Source organism: Rhinolophus sinicus, linkage group LG01 (genome assembly GCF_036562045.2).
Source record: "Rhinolophus sinicus isolate RSC01 linkage group LG01, ASM3656204v1, whole genome shotgun sequence".
NCBI classification, from domain to species: domain Eukaryota; kingdom Metazoa; phylum Chordata; class Mammalia; order Chiroptera; family Rhinolophidae; genus Rhinolophus; species Rhinolophus sinicus.
The window spans coordinates 173786934-173802294 of NC_133751.1; positions in this window are offsets into that span (position 1 = coordinate 173786934).

The window sequence follows — 15361 nt, forward strand, 5'->3', positions numbered from 1 at the left end:
CTCAAGGTCTGACTCAAAAACCACTTCCTGCATAAAGCCCCCTCTCTTTCATCTCCTTAGAAGAATTACTCAGTTTTTATTTTGAACATTTGTAACTCTTTGTATTTTTCTTAAAATCATTACATTAGTAATATCAGGGATAATAATAAGTCTTATTTTTCTCATTTGTGGAAAGGGGAACAATTATATTATCTACTTCAAAAGTTGTTCACATAAATTGTGACAATAAAGCTAAAGCACTAAGAATGGTGCCAGAAAATAAGAAAAATAAGTGCTAAATGGATGTTAGCTATTATTATTATGCAATAGTCTATGTAACTGTTGAATGTCTGCCGTCATCTAAACTAAATAACTTGAGATTGTAATACATATTCTGTTCTTGTGAATTCATTTTAGATATGCTTTGTTTCTGATATCTTGTTTGAATGCAAGTCAGCTAGCAATATTTAATAACTTTCTCAACTCCCACAAACTCTTCTGATGTGATGTTTTTGGTTTTCAAAAAACAAGGCTAATTTTTAAAAAGCTAAAACAAATATAATTAGGTGCTGCGTGGAGGACTAACGGATCCCCCTACTAATAAAGTGTGTAAGAAATCAGTGCAAATTTAGCATACAGTATACTGGGAGTGAAGTTTCCCTACCCTGTATTATGAGAGAAACATGGGTTTTCCTTACCTTGAAGGATATTTGAAAGTATTATAAGAAATAACGTCTACACATTTTACAGTTCCCTGCCTTGCTCATGTTATTTATTTAAAACACATTAGTTATTTTTAGCTATATTACCTAGTAAGAAATGGTAGCCTCTGACTATGGTTGTTCCCCTATAACACAGGAAGCAGTTTGCACACTTGTTCTTCACAATAGGGACCAGGTTTCAGTTTATCTTCAATTGTAGAACCCTTATTCTTATAAAAGGGAATTTAACATTCTTTGGCTCCAACAGAGCTGGGATTCTGGATACAAGTATGGCGGGATCAGATTTGAGCCAGTCAGAGGTCCGACACCTCACTAAAAAGGAAAGCCCTTTCTGGACAGATGAAAAATTACCAGTTCATATTTTGAAAAGGATATTGAAGGAATCATCAATCACCTGTAATGATAGCACAGGTAACTTTGCCTTTATAGCAGAAGCTATGAACTTGCCAAAAATGTAGAGAAAGCCTTGAATAAGAAAGCGATAGCCTAGCTGATATCTAGGAGTTGGGAGAGGAAATAATTATGTGACACATAGAAGAGGTTCAGTAAAACTTGGATAACAAAAGAAAAACTGGTGAAAACTTAAAGCTGGTATTACAGGAAATTATTCACGTAACCACACACACAAAGAGGATTCACAAAATTAACCTAGAGAAGAAGTACTAGTAATTTAATTCTAGAATATAAATATTAGAGTATTAAAATAAATTATTTTTAATTTTTGTTAAGGTACTTAAGGTAATAGTATACATGGCTGTTGTACTAGATGGTTAGTATATTATACTGTATAATATAATACTATTAGTTATTAAAGTTACCATATTGATCTCCTACATTCTTTCAGAAACTGTACAAACACTTTACTATTACTATTCTGAGTAACTTGCAGAAGATGAAATTAAGAATGAAAGAGATTAATTTTATAAAAGTCTCAGGTAGTAAATGACATTTCTCCCTCCCATTCATAAAATTCCAAATTAAAATATATTTTCAGAGATATAGATGGGTGGCAAAGTCTGCATAACTCTTATGTAATTGATAATGGGGATTAAGCAAAAGTAGGCAAATCAAATTTCTTACAAAATGCTATTTTAACAAAGCTAATCTCTACCCTGGCCTTCTTCACATTTAGCTTTGACTTAGAAGCACTTATTTTGATAACTTTTATCTACTTCTTTGATTCTGAATAGGTATGTGCTGGAGAAATAAGGTTTACTGAATTTTGGGGGAGTCCTAGAAGGGTGTAGGTGTCTATTCTAATTATATATATATATATATACCAAAAAAAATTACTTTTGTGTATACCTATCATGTCAGTTTTGCTAGTGTGTAAAATTCTGTTAGCGTACTAGGGTAGGTAAACTGTTTTGAAGAATATATATGTATATATTCCAATTATATATATATATATATATATATATATATATATATATATATATATATATATATGAATAACATTTATATTCATTAAAATTATAGGCTTTTCCATTTTGTGGTAACAATAGTGCAACAAATAAATGTGTGTTTTTTTTTACTTATAAATGAGTGAAGATCTCTAGTGTTCTAACAAGAGGCATAATTTATTTAAATCACATGTATAAATACAAGCTACTAAAATGAGAGATATTTCTATTGCATGGTGTGTGTGTGTGTGTGTGTGTGTGTGTGTGCAAATTTAAAAAGAAAAAGAAAGCTTTCACAACTAACAATGTTTATTACTGCTCCTAATACAATGGCAGTAAAATAACATTGCCATAGAATAGGTAACTTCCATTGCAGGCCTTTTGCAAGTGTGAATCTATCAATGTAAAAAGAAGGCATCATAAATTGTGTTATTCCAAAGGGAACTTAGAGGTTATATTATTTTCTAGAAATTAGTTTACTATCTTTTATATTTTAGACACCTGTCATTTATGTCTATGATAGAGTAATAATAACCTAACTTTCACCTTAAAAATATATTATTTGTGAGAATTATACATACTTACAACATTCATGTATTTTATTTCCTACTAAAAAAACAATTAAGGACTATAAAAATTAAGATTTATACATCAAATATAAAACAATTCATTTCCACCTCAAACATGGATAAAATGCTTAAATTGACGTAGTCTAATAGATTGACCTAACTGATCATCATTACAGTTTAACTGGTCTTTAACTGGTCCCTATCACATGATTAGGAACAAAAAAGGTAAATTACTTTTGTATATACCTATCATGTCAGTTTTGCTACTGTGTAAAATTCTGTTAGCGTACTAGGGTAGGTAAACTTTTTTGAAGAAGGGAATTTAGATGAGGGTTGAAATATGTATTTTATCATGAAAACTTTGTCTATCCAAAGTAACACCTTTATTAGAGTAAGTGGATATTTGTTGTGATTTATGAAATGTATGGCTATGATCCTTTTATATTTTCTAAATTTGATTTCTCAGTGAAACTGCACATGGTTTTTTCCGTAGAGTGTATTTTATACCTGAATATCCTACCATTTTTGAAGCTTAATGATAATAGGTGATAGACATTGTTTTTTGTTTTATAGATGATGAAACTGAGGCTGAAAAAGATTCAGCAATTTGAATGGGTCACACAGACACAATTTACTAAGGCTGGATTTTAAACTCTTACTCTGCAATACTTTCACTCTTGTAAATGAATAAAACAAAGTAAAAATTATGAAATATATTAAAATTTTGGAATTAAAATATTGACTTTTTAAAGTGAATTTTTCTGGAAATCAGACCATACTGTGAAGGGATGAAGATCATTAGGGCATAAGGGAATTCTAAAGTTTTGGAAATCTGACATCATCCTACAGATATTAATTTTTGCCATAGTTTTGGCCTCTAGGACACAGATTAAGGCAGACAAGGCATATTGGCATTTCTATTCATGAACCTATATTTTGTGTAACCATTGTCTTTGTGATGGCATACAAATATTTTAAATTCTTCTGCTGAATACCTCATAAATTTAGTAATATTATATTAGAGAAGGATGCTGTGTGCAGTTGAGAAACACAGGTAGAGTCTGTAAAGCTTGCTTTTGTATATATGATGGAGATGGTAAAAAAAAAATCAGAGAAACTTTTGCAGCAGACAAAACCTAGGCCTAAGCAGTGTAACCAACATAGCTGGAGATCAGAATCCCTATAATGTAGTCATTCTATAGTTGCGAATGGAAAACAAGCTGCCCCATAAAGAGATACTGGGGATATACTCTCTAGACTGGATATTGTTTCCCGGTGAAGGTAAAAACAATTCCACAGTTTCCTCTGAAGATTTCCAAACCACACTCAAATGGGTCAGGGTCTTGATCCACTTGACCTGTAGGTCCAACCCTCCCCCAAAGCACACATAGACCAGGTCCTGAGATTATCTTTCAAGAAAGGACTCACTGCGTGGCTGTGAGGAATGAGGTCAGCAGATAGCCTTTATCTAACTGAGGTGTGGTCAGCTGCAGAGAGCCCCTTCACCTGAAGTTACATCCTTCCTGAGTTAACCTGCAGCTGATGACTGAGCAAGATGGGGGTTTAAGGCTCAACATCCCCACTCCTTGTGGGTCACTCTTGTCAGGCATCACTTGCTCCTAAGTTCCCCACGAAGTTGGCTAAATCTTTGACAGGCCTGCATCACAGTTCTGTTTCTTCTTCTGCCCGGTTCTGCTTTCTTCCTCTTTCTTTCGTAGATAATACATAATTCACATCTAAAATACCTAAAATCCAACCTATTATTTACTTCTTGAGGACCCAACCTGGAACAGGAATCAAACATAATCTTTAAGAAAAAAAAACGAAAAAGAAAGAGAAAACAGTATATTTGTAATGTGTGTCTAATATACATGTATAGGTATATTACACATGTGCACTTATATGTATATATGAAATACATATGCATATTCATGTATAAATTTACATATTTAAAATAATATATATATCAAATAATATATATACACATATATATATATATATATATATATATATATATATATATATACTTTTTTTTAATTACAAATTTAAAGAGTGGGTCAAGCTGAAGATTAGACAGTCAAGTAAGCAACACTAAATAAGATATTGAAAACAAATTCAAACAATTCTCTAGTCACAGTATTGTAAATGGACTAAACTTTCCAGCTAAAAGATGAAAATTACCAGACTGGATTGAAAAGAAAAAAACAAAATTGGGCATTACCTGTTAACAAGAATCACATCTAAACAAAATAAGGATAATGAAATATAATAGAAAGGGAATGTTGAGGTATTTGCTGTCCCTACTACATAACCAACGGAACACCAAAAAACGTTTACTATACTGAAACTATTCAATTGCTAGACTTGGAACGTTTTTAAATCATGTATTATCCTGTCTCCTTCATGCCTTTTTATAAACTCACTTGTGACCAACTATTAACAAAAATTACTCTTATTTGAGAATGTGAGCAGGCAATGACATTACATTTTAATTAGTTCTTTTAAACACAAATCTTGGAAAATAAAAAAGGAAATCAAGAGATCTAGATTCTTTTGTGTGGGAGTAGAAATGTCTCTCAGTATTTCTTATGTCCTGCCCAGCCCTGGTCCAACTATCATTGTGATTGCTGTTTCACTTTCTTCTATGCTTGATGTGCACTACCTAGTTAATGAAATGTCAAGAATAATGCACATGCATGTACATAACTCAATACTAAGGGACAGAAGGAGAAAGAAAGCAAGAGAGAGAGGGAGGGAGGGAGGGAGGGAGGGAGGGAGGGAGGGAGGGAGGGAGGGAGGAGGGAGGCAGGGAGGAGAGAAAAAAATCACTCTCAATCATTGCTAACATAGGAAGATGAAACTTAAGATGTAACTTGGAAATGCTCAAATCTCAATTCTCCCAATTTTATACACCATTACAGTTATTCACAATAATGGTAACAAAAACACAATATTTTAAGATAATTTATTACTGTCTTTGTTTCCACATAAATTATATGCATGGTAATTTATACTTGGCAGCAGGAGTAGGTTATGAGAAATAACTGTAAATAGATTTTATTAGATGTTGGTAGTGGTTTTCAGTTCATAGTACTGAGGCTACTGAATAGAAACTAAGTTTGTTATTTTTAGTTATTTATTTGTTTTTTTAAGTTTTTAGAAATTTTTATAAACATGGTCTAATGTAAAGTTAGGAATATTTTGTTTGATTAAATATCTTGGCTTCTAATTTTCATTGTAATTCCACTCTTTCTTTGTTTTCCAAAAATCTCATTTATTGTATTAGTGTACAATTTCTAATGCCAGAGTCACAGTCTGCCTTGCCAAAAGCAATCTCAGTTAAGATTTTAGAGAAGTAAAATGAAATTAAGGCTGAGTCTTAAATGTGGAAAACTACTAAAAGAAAATATTTTGGTCATGATGACCTGTTCTTCTTATTGGTAAAGTTTAAATTGGAGGGGAAAAAATGAATAAAATTACTAAGGCAAAGTAAATATTTTATTCAGACCTTGGAATGTAAGCATTTTTTAAATTGTCTATGTAATATAAAACATAATTTTTAGGTTGGAATTGCTGCACAGAAGCATCCTCTTCATAAAACATTCTAACCTTTGTTTAACAACAACAAAAAACATACAAATTCAATATTTTGAACAGAAAGTAGGTGTGAATGTACAAAGATATATATGTTACAGTGTAGAATACTGGGGTATTTTGTGTCTGTCTAATGTTTTATTGATCAAACTAAATTGTAACTGCATCATAAGTGTCTCAAATAATTAATTCACTCATTTAACAGATTTTTAAAACTCACTTTCATGGTGTCATTTATTTGCTGTACTGGGCATTGGGACTTGGATAGTGAACAAAACACATTAATTCCTTTCTCTTGTGAAGCTTACACTTCTTGGAGATAAAAATTAATCAAGTCAATAAATTGTTTAAATAATATTATCGTATTATAAGTGCTTACTGCTCTCTCCATTCTCACTTCCTTTAAGAGAAAACTCCTCAAAATAGTTAAATATATTTCTTTCCTTCTTCTTTTTAAATTCTTTTTTTTTTCAGCCCATGTCAGACAGGCTTTATACCTTGCTTCCACTGAACTTATTTAAGTTTCACTGATCACCTTTCATAAGGCCATGTCTGCAAAAACCTGCAAAGATTTTTCTCAGTGTTAACTTTGTATTAGTGATGATTTTTTAAGTTATGGATTACTTATAACTATTATACAGATTCAACTCCTCTTTCAATTTTTAGGTTGTTATTTTTACTTTAATTGCATACAGAAACTGTCTATATGGCAATAGCAGTGGTGAATGGGGCAGGGGAACAGCACACATATATTTTAATTTTCAAAATGTAAAATTAAGACATCTCAAAGTATTGAAAATAAACTCAAAAGAATGAACATCGTTGTACATCAAATTACTGATATAATCACACTGAAAGAATAATCATTTCTAATGACTTTGGATAGTGTTTTAACTATATGTCTTAACAATAAAATATGTTCAAATACAAATATTGCTGCAAAAACCTCTTAAATTTATTAGTCTGATAATTAGAAGTAATATTAATGTTAATATTTCATTTTTGTATAAGCTAGGAAAAGTATAAATAAATAATTTTGTTAATTCTTACAGCTACTAACACACACTTTTAGTAAAACATAAAAAGTTATAAATATTAAATAAAATTAAGAAAGATCGTATATTAAAATATGAATTAGAAATATCACTTATGAATTTGTTAGTTGTTTTCTTTTTTAAAATACTTATTTTCTAATTTCATCAACTAAAAAGTCTACAAACAATTGGAACATGTTAAAATGTGTACACTTAACATAGAGATTGTTTTCTCACTTCCCTCTAAAATGAGCTAGGGAGAAAGAAAATAGCCTAATTCAGGCTGGAGCACGGAAGACACAAGAGAACAAAAGATATTTGGCTGTACCAGCCAATAAAGATAGCAAGCAAAGAGTAATGGGGTCAGATAGAAAAAATGAGTAAATTTTCAGGGGCTCTCATCAATGAAAGTCAGAAGAAAAAAAAAAAAGTAGAGCATTCAAAACAATAATAATGAAATGATCAAAATGCACTGAACTAAGAAAAAAATCCATGAGCTAATATTAATACACACACAAAAGAAAGCTAACAAGTAAATAAAAAGCTCAGTGAATATCATTTTAAGCACCATAACTACATACACTGATATTTTCAATTAAATGGAAAGTTTGAAGCATTAATCTTTATAGTATAAACCATGCCATACAATATAAACATCACTTAGTTGATGAGTAAAAATTTTCTGTTGTAAATGCATTCTAACTGATAAATACAGAAGGCATAATTAAATTAGAAAATGAACATTTTACAATTCTTAATAAGATAATAGATTTTGGTAATGTCTATCAATGTATGAAATCATTAGATGTAAGTTGAAAGGAAAACTTTACAATGGATAAAAATGGATGTCATCTCCTAAATTCACTGATCAACTTTAATGTATCCAAAAGTGGGAAATTTATTATACAACCCTGATGAAGTATACAAAATGAAATAAATGGCATGACTTATTCTTGCCTAGTGGAACCTAAATGTACTCAGGCCTTTAGAGCAAATGCCTATACTTAGAGATGCATACTTAAGTATGTGTCAGTAAAAGAAGATAGCATAATGTTGGGTGCCAGATTTTCTACACAACAAATCATCAGGAGGGAAGGGAAGAGAAACAGAGGGGGAGGGAGAGAAGAGAGAGAAGACAGATGATGCAACAGTCTTGTTGAATTTAGGTGATGGGTATTTTGAAGTTTATTGTACTGCTCTCCCTAATTTATAGTATGTTTGTAATACTTCATAATTAAAAGAAAAAAATCTAGTGAGAGTACTGAGAGTAAAGAAAGCCATTTTGTGGTACAGAGTATGGGTGGAATATGAGATTTCCTTTTAGAAATAATGAGTGTGAGATTACAGCAGAATATTAAGTAATGTCAAGTGAAAAGATTGAAAAAGTTCAGCTGAAATTTATCAGTGAGTTTTAATCCTGGCACAAAAATATATAAATAGAATAATTAAACTATCCTAGTGGCAAGCACTGGGTTAGGATGTGGAATTATAAAAATGAATATTAGTTGGTTCCCACACTTGGAAAAAGTATGATCCAAAAGTTCCCATTGGATCTAGAGACAGAGATCTGGAAGCTTGTATCATAGAATTTAGCTAAGCACTTTCTAGTCTTTGTGGGGTTTTTTTGTTTGTTTGTTTTTCTTTTATCTTTTATTTCAATGAATATCTGAATAAGCGATTATTCCCAATGTACTCAGAATATTGAAACTGTTTTCTGCATTTGCCTATAATTTATATAATTATTCACTTTATAATATACACCTTGACAATTTCTTTTTCTTTTTCATTCAATGTTCAAAGAATATTGAACTAATATTTTAATGATAGTGAACCTATCTCTCACATCATTTAAATGTACAGATATAAAATGAGCTCACAGTGTTCTGAAACAGACTTCACAAACTTCTTATCAAGCAGAACGAAAAGAAATGATATAAAAGCCTAAAGTGATAATGAATGACCAAAGTCATCAGTCTTACGGTTTACAGACTATATTTCATTATACTTACAGATATGGAAATCTGCCTGCCACTTAGGTGCCTAATCAAACTGGCAATTATTTTCTTCAAGATCTGCATTGATAGCAAAATAATCCCAGTCATTGCATCAGCATTATAATACTTGCTGAAATTAGACTTCTGAGTGACACTTCATAAAGGATAAGGCTAGACTGCAGTGAAAAGAGGTAACCATAAAATTGTATTGTTACCAAATTATAAGTTTTGAAGTGATCTCAGAGAAATTATAATGGAGAAAAAGAAAGCAAACATTATTTTCATATGTACTTAGTTTCTTCAATGTGTTTTAAATGAAACTATTCAAAATATAGGCAAACCAAATCACATTACTTGCTGACAATAAAGAATCAAGTTACAACAATTTTAAAGTAATCTTCTATACCTCTGTTTAAAATATTCTGTAATTTTAAAAGCCATTAAATTAACTGAATTTTGTGCCATGTAATATACCTTTAGGATACCATTGAAATAAAAACACACAAAAAAAGAAAAGAAAATCCATTATTGGCATTTTGAGTGAAAATTCTCACAAAGGTATAAAATATTCTATATTAATATAGTAAGAGAGAATAGAACATTTTATCCACTGTGTTGTTGCATTTTAAAAGTTGTACATTTTCAACCACTGAAAATGTTGGCAACATTTATAAAAACTACATAGTGAGTTTTCCTGCCACAAAATGTACTGCATTTGAATTATATGTGTTCTCTAGGTTTGCATACTTTTAATTCACCCTATATTTATTTTTACCTAATTCTGTAGTAGAAATACTCAAATCAAGACTATTACTGCAAGATTTTCAGTAAGTTGTTTGAGTATTGTATATGTTCATAAGTCCTAGTTTATAAAATTTCATTTTCTGTATTGATCTATCTAGAGCAAGGATTAGAAAATGTGTTTCTGTAAAGAATCACATAGTAAATATTTTAGGCTTTGTGAGCCATATGTTTTCTATCACAACTACTCAAACTGGCCATTGCAGAGTGCTTAGACAATAGTTAAATGAATGGGTGTGGCTGTGCTGCAATATAATTTATTTACAAAAATAGACTGCAGGCTGGCTTTGCTCAGCTGGCTGTAGTTTGCCAGTTCTTCTCTGGAAGAAACAAAGAGTGCTATGATGAGGTCATGAGTACGAAACAACTAAAATCCCTCCCAAGATGGGGGCTGCCTAAAATAATCAATATCAAAGATGAAATCACGAGGCATTTCACAATTTGTCATATATTCCTACAAGAGAAGCACTATCTAAAACAAAATGTCCATAGTTAAATACACCCAATAATATCCACTAAGCAAAGAAATAAAAGAAGTCACATAAACTGAAAAAGAATGCTTCTTTTGAAAGTATGATATTTAAAAACTCAATTTTCTAAACTGGTATCAGTAAAGTTTATTTTGAAAATGTCTTTCATTCTAGCCATATTTAAAAAATTTCCACCCTAGAAAACACACACACACACACACACACACACACACACACACACACACAAACACTATGTTCCAGTTTTCTAGTGAGCGGGAAAGCCTGCCATATACATTAATTTAAAACATGTTTATAGATGCATAAATAAAATTAAATTTAGAAAACAAAGATGCATAAAAAAATGGTCTGAAAAATCCAAGGATGGAAATCTGTAAGGTGAGAAACTATTATATAACATTTACCAAATCAGTATTTATTGAATCACTAAAAGGAAATGTGTGAAGGAAGCTGGAAGATAAACTGCAGCAGTAAGACTATCACCCTCCACAGTTGACCTTTGAAAAACTTTGGGGTGTTTAAGGGTGCTAACCCTCCTACCTCCTCACAGTTGAAAATCCAAGTATACTTTTTATATACCAAAAACTTAACTACTAATGGTCTTCTGTTGGATAGAATCTTACTAATAACATAGACAGTTGATTGATATCATATTTTGTAAGTTATATGAATTATATATTGTATTCTTACAATGAAATAATCCAGAGAAAAGAAGATGTTATTGAGAAAATCACAAGGAAGTTAATATATATTTACAGTATTTATGGGGAAAAATCCACATATAAATGGATCATGTAGTTCAAATCCATGTTGTTCAAAGGTCAACTGTATTTCTATTCTCTTTAGTCAAGAGCTCTTACCTGTAGTCTCAGGTTTGTTTTAATTTCTAAGCCAATTCTGACAAAAACACTAAGTCTCCAAGGACTTAATCCAATATGACTTAGTATTAAATAAACCGTTTGGGGAAAGGGCTTACAGTGAGTAACAGTGAGGTCTTGGATTATATATGATTTACCATCAAGAAGTCCACTGTTCTTATATTAGAGTTCCTGTAGGCCTAATATTTAGTATATCTTTCCAATCTGTGACCCTATATGTATATCTAGATATACTTTTTGTGTCTACTCTGGGTTTATGGTCAATTAACTTGTATCCTATACCTGATTCTTCAAAATTTTGAGGTTCCAAAAGCAAGGACTAGTATCTACCTTCTGAACCACAAAACAGTGCCTTAAATTAGGGTTCTGCCTTTTGTGAACAGATGACTCATATGTCCTGCTAGACTTACTCTGTTGGATTTATTTGAACAACCAGTGCATTACCTTAGACGCCAATCCTGACTCTTTCTGAGCTCCCCTAGACACTTTCAATTTTTTACAACTGACTTGTAATGGCTTCAGTCCCGTAATGTAGGAGCAAGTCCCGGATTAGGATCAGGTCAATGTCAGCCTTAACCCTTGTCCCACTCCTTCCATGCCAAGTTTACCAACTGATTCTTAGATTGAACAGAGAAACACGAAACCTGAAATAATTTCCTGCAGTGAGTCAATTTATATTTTTAATCTGTTGTTCACTGAGTTAAGAATAATTTATCTGAAATCTTATGTTTACAAGTAAAAAAGAAACACAACTTAAACATAATGAAAGAGAATTATGGAAGGAAGATCGGGGGCCCCAAATAATTTAAATGAGAGCTGCATCAATAAAGGAGGAGAAGGGTGCTTAGATAAATATACAGATCATTATTATTTCACAATATAGTAAGGTCAGTGATATAATAGCTTTTATATGGAATGAAGTAACAAGCAATTACATTAAAAAGTGAGTAAAGAAGAGAGAAGCCTCATGTGACATGAGCCTTATGGGATTTTCATTGGTTAAGATTATATATTCTTGATCAAGTTCCATGGCATGTTTTGGGAAGGTAAAGGTACAAATAGTCCAATTTGTCTACAGTGTGGATTATTTGAACAAATGAAAGGAATGTCTAGACACATGGATTGGATCTTACGGAGAAGGATCATAAAAACTAAACTGAGAATGCTTTTTTAATTTGCTAATCAATGAGAAACCAGTGATGCTTTCTATTCTGAGAGATGATCTCATCAGAACTGTATTTTAGCCACTGTAAGAGTGATGATTTGGAATAGGAGTAACAAGTGACGCAGGGCAAGCAGAGAATTACAGCAACAATTTAAGCAAAACTAAGACCAAACTTTGGTGCTGTCACTGGAATTTTTTAAGGTACAAAGACAACCTGAGGTCTGACCCAGTAAAGAAAGAGGAAAAATAATCAAAGATGATTCTAGGCTGGGTTAAGTTGGGGGATTGTGCTATAAACACATGTGAGATCTCACATCATCACAAGAAGAAAAATGAGTATGGTACAATAAGATATGTTGAGAGAGACCACATTCATATAAACTTTACTGCAGTATATCATTATCATTTTTTTTATTATTAGGTATTATTGCTAATCCCTTACTGTTCCTAATTTTTAAATTAAACTTTATTATGTATGTATGTGTGCGTGCACGTATATATGTATAGGAAAAAGATAGTCTATATAGGATTTGATACTATCCACAGTTTCAGGTATCCACTGGGGGGGTCTTGGAATACATCCCTCGGGGATAAGCAGAAACTCTTCAATTTCCTTCACAAATCACTACCCTCCCAAGTTATTCTTTGGTTATAGAAGAAACATAAGAAGGAAAATAAAGCTATTAAATATCAAGCAAATAAATATGCCAAAAGCAATTCAGCCACAAAAGTCTTTGAAGCTTAATATAGTATAATTATATTAAATTCAATTATTAAATATGTAATGAAAAAGATCATATTTTATGTAGCTCCTATATTCCCTATAGCATCTAATGCTGAATCTTTACACTAAATAAGTACTTTATAAAAAACTAATAAGTTAATGAAGTGCTATTACACGTACATACACTAATAAATGCAGATGATGGTAAAAAATCAACTTGTGATACTGTAATAAAATAAGTTAATTATCCCTGATGTAATAACAATATTTGCAAATACATTAATGACTTTTCTAATATATCAATAATTTGAAGTTACTAATACAATCAGGCCCATAACATCCAAAACAATTAATATTCTTTTTGTTGTTGTTGTTTTTTTTGTTTTTTTACAATTAATATTCTTATTAATTAGCTACTGACGCAATACAATTCTAAGGAAAAAAAACAAATTAAATTAAATGACATGTTATTATTTTAAAATATTTAAATAGTAAATAGAAAGTATCTAAATAGCTTTATCAGAATAAGCAAATGCTTTCTTACTTTCAACCAAGATTCATTCAGATTCATTTCCATTTAACAATTTCACTGTTTTGTTTTCAAAGCAGCTACAATTATTAGTGTATATGTTCAGCACCTGAAACACTGATTAGAGCATCATAAATGGGACTCCACAAATTCTGTTGGAAAAAATGAATGAATAAACAACTAAATCAATCAATCAACTCCATTTACTTTCAAAGCCCTGGGTTTTATAGTGCTATTTTATAGTGCTTTCTCAGTCTTTCTTCCCCATTTACTATTAAATTTATTTTCTGAAGAATCATAGTTAGACACTGCTTTAGATTACTGGACTAAACAGCAGTTTTACTCATGTTTTTTTTTTTAGCCATTTCTCATAAAGCAATCTGATCAGCTCATCTGAGGTGGCTCATTGTCATTCAAGAGAGTAAGATTGAGCAAGTCAATTACATTTTCTGTGCTTGATCTTTCCACTGGTAAATTTGAAATGTACTAGTTCTACCTATGTTGTTGTGGTCCTAGGATCCATACCCAGTGATTATTATAATTCACTGCTGTGAGGAACCATGTAAGTTTAAATATTATTTAAAAAGAAGTATTCTACATGTTAATTTAGGAGTTTTTACTACTCAGGTCTTAAGTACAGGTAAGGTATGCTGATTAAATCATAATAATTATATATATATATATATATATATATATATATATATATACACATTTGTATATTTATATATTTTCTTTAGTTTGCGGAATTTAATACCCTTCTAGTTTTGTAAATGTGCTTCTTATTCTTTAATACCTTTCCTTTTTCTTTTTCACAGTGTCCTTAAATATGATTAGGTTTGCCAAACTTAGAGATTCTCACTATGGCTTTTAATTTAAAATCTCTCACATGTTTATCCTTGATTTTTCTCATGCTTGTTTCTTAGAAAGTATGCTCACATCATCTTTTGAATGACTTAATGAGTACAAACATACTGGTAAGCCTTGTCAGTGTCTGGCAACTCTGTCACGACTGATAAGAAGTGAATCATAGCCTACATCAACATGAGGGCAAAGCTCCATTGTAGAAGAAAATGCATTCTGGTGCTGGTGTATTGGGTTTCTGAATAACAGAACTAAATTACATCAGCAAGATGTTTCAGAGGAGCAGTGTATTTTGATTGGTGTATAAGAAAAGGTATTCATCACCTTATATAAGGCTTAATAAGTCACCTGATGATAAAGAAATATTAGAAAAATGGAAACTTTTTTTTTCTTTGACTGAAATGGTGTGTGGCTAAGACACATTGCAGTGTAGTGAAAAGGGCTGGGCATGTCAAATGTTTACCAATCTTTCCATACATTTCAACTCCTCAGTAGTTTTTCCAGTGTATGGAAAGGGGGAAAGCATATAGAACACCTACATGTATGCCCGTGGCCTCTTATCCTTGGACAGTGAACACACACTATTTCACAGACTTCAGTGAAACTCATTTCTCACTGCA